Raw genomic sequence first — 3,055 nt, 5'->3', positions numbered from 1 at the left:
CAAACACATTTATTTTTATTTCAAGGGTGCAATTATATACATTTTGTGCTTCCGTAACTGGGTGGACAGACATTAACGCCACCTATAGTCAAACAGAGGAAACAGGCTCTCTCTTTCTTCATAATTACCAATATTATTTTGAAAAGTATATTTTATATCGGGTTATGGTTAACTTTCGCCACCCGTTGTTTACAAAGCCATTTGCCGGAAGTGACGTTTTATCTACGGATGATCAAAACCGTATAGAATGAACCTTTTTTTTTATGTAAGTTTTATTCAAACAGGCTTTATTTGAACTTAATGGACTTTTTTTTTGTATTTATTAACTGTTTTATTCTTTTTATCAAAAAAAAAAAAATAGAATTTTTATATTGACATATTATGGACTGTTTTTCAAACATCGAAATTTTAAAATTAGTTTTATTTAAAAAAAAAAAAAAAGACGGTGTTTTTTTTTTAAATTAAATTCTAAACTTTATTTGAATTTTTCAACAAATTTTTACAGACATAAAAAATAGACTTCATAGATATTTTATAATTTATTTTAAATATATTTAATGAAAAGTCTTTGTTTATTTTAACTCTTTAACAATTTTTTCATTCGTATAAAAAAATAGACTTTATAGATTCGATAACTCTAGAAGGGTCATAAAACTTTAATTTTAAAATTTCGATGTTTGAAAAACAGTCCATTATGTCTGTAAAAGTTTGTTGAAAAATTCAAATAAAGTTTAGAATTCAATTAAAAAAAAAAAAACACCGTCTTTTTTTTGTTTTTTTTTTAAATAAAACTAATTTAAAAATTTCGATGTTCGAAAAACAGTCCATAATATGTCAATATAAAAATTCTATTTTTGTTTGATAAAAAGAATAAAACAGTTAATAAATACAAAAAAAAAGTCCATTAAGTTCAAATAAAGCCTGTTTGAATAAAACTTATATAAAAAAAAAGGTTCATTCTATACGGTTTTGATCATCCGTAGATAAAACGTCACTTCCGGCAAATGGCTTTGTAAACAACGGGTGGCGAAAGTTAACCATAACCTTTATATCGTTTACATTAACTATCAACGTGTTTTGCCTAAAATAACCGCCTTACCAAAACAAAGAAATATGCTATATTATCGACAACCTCGACGACGACGGTTTTCGGGTATACTGACAAGATTGTGGGTGTCCAATGCGAAAGCCATTCTTAACATGGGGAGGTTGGGGTGTTTATTCGTTGTAAGTATACCCGAAAATATAAATTATTAAAAAAAAAAAAAAAAAACACCCACACAATCAAAGATTACTTTTCAGCAATGAAACAGAAACACTAAATAAGTACCAAAAAACACCCCAAAAAACTCGGAACTTTATTTGCATAAAAAAACAAAACAAAAAAGTAATGTTCATTCTATTTTTTTTCTTGGAAAAACAAAATAAATCTTTCTGGCTTACAAATGCGGTAAGCTGATGGCGTTTTTAATTTCGTTTTTATTGGTTACAAAATGGGTGACCTACCAGACCGTTGTAACTAAAAAATGAGCACTCCTTTCAAATGTCGAAATAATGATTTTTTTTTTTTTTTTTTTTCATAATCTGGTTAATTTGTATCCCATCAATAATAATAATCCAGTGAAAAATTTTCAAAAATCTATCATTATACAAATTACGCAGGGGGTGAACTCCACTTTGTATTTTTTTTGTTTTGTTTATTTTGGTATTAATTTACTTTGTTTCATCCGTGCTTTGATATGATTAATGAAAATACAAAACTGTTTGATTTGATTCAATAAAAATGTGTGTGTGTGTGTGTTTTTTTTTTTACGTTTTGTGCTTTGGTTTGAATTTTACATGTTTTTATTCGTTTGTAGTTGTTCTCGTTGAAAAGATTATCAATTTATGGTGTTGACATGTAAATGACCTTGACATCGAATATTACAATAAAATGTAAGTTTTGTTAAGAATTGAGGGAGTTTGTGAAAATGTTTGTAAGTTTAAATGATAGTATATTTTTTGTTATGAATTGTTGTTATTGGAAAATGAAAAAGTTGTGATATACTGATATTCGTGAGAGCTATATAGAGCATATTTAATATTTTATAGATTACTGCCAGTGGTGAGTATAGATGTATGATATAAAGACACTAGTGGGATGGCCCTATACCTTCATACTTACCTGGCGTAGGGGTAACGGTGATCATAAAGGCCGTTTCCCCAGAGCGAGGCCCTTCCATTGCACTGCGGTTGGGTTGACCTTTGCGATCGTCTCAAATGTGGACGACTCGGACGCGCGATTTCTAAGTGTGGGGTCTGCGTACGCGCTCACCCCGATAATTTAATAAAGATCAGAATTCAACCCTATTACTCCTCCTGAGGAGAAAACCATTTTAATTCACAGCTTCCTCCTGCCCGTATGTCTTCAGCTTAAGGACGTTCTTGTTTCTTTTTCCCAATCGCTCGTCTCTATACACGTCACAAAAAGGCCAATTCTTTCGGCCAGTTTCTCATCCACTTACATTGCAACGTTCTGATATAATCTAATCTGCATGTACACGTCACCAACGTTTGCCCTGATCATATCAATCTCGTAAGCGTAAGAAATCCGCCGAGATGTCGCCTTCAACAACTGAAAGTGTCTTCTTTCGATATAGATTGATGAATGAAAACCTCTAATAAACTACCGCAGAATTAGTGTGTCTATTGGTTGAACCCCACCCATCACCTCGAAAATTGGGCATCCAAACAGATGTACACAGGTATTTTTGGTTACCAAAATTATGGTTTTATGGAAGACGGATTACTCGTGAAAAGACTCAATTCTCTTACCTTAATTATGAAGGCGTTTTTAGTTACAAAATTATGGTTTTATGGAAGGCGGATGTTGTAGAGGGATTACTCGTGAAAAGACTCAATTCCCTTACCTTAATTATGAAGGTGTTTTTAGTTACCAAGATTATGGTTTTATGGAAGGCGGATGTTGTAGAGGGATTACTCGTGAAAAGACTCAATTCCCTTACATTAATTATGAAGGTGTTTTCAGTTACCAAAATTATGGTTTTATGGAAGG

At 31.3% G+C, this 3,055-nt stretch overlaps 1 non-coding gene across 1 annotated transcript; it reads left to right on the top strand.

Annotated features, from left to right (window-relative positions):
• The first annotated feature begins 2,156 nt into the window (after positions 1 to 2,156).
• On the top strand, positions 2,157 to 2,319 carry LOC145240456 (U1 spliceosomal RNA). The gene has a single exon (XR_013862511.1). It is a non-coding gene; the product is annotated as a U1 spliceosomal RNA (small nuclear RNA).
• Positions 2,320 to 3,055: the final 736 nt, after the last annotated feature.

Source organism: Euprymna scolopes, chromosome 19 (assembly GCF_053919585.1).
Source record: "Euprymna scolopes isolate OS-2025 chromosome 19, ASM5391958v1, whole genome shotgun sequence".
NCBI classification, from domain to species: Eukaryota; Metazoa; Mollusca; class Cephalopoda; order Sepiida; family Sepiolidae; genus Euprymna; species Euprymna scolopes.
This window is presented reverse-complemented; position numbering and strand designations above follow the sequence as displayed.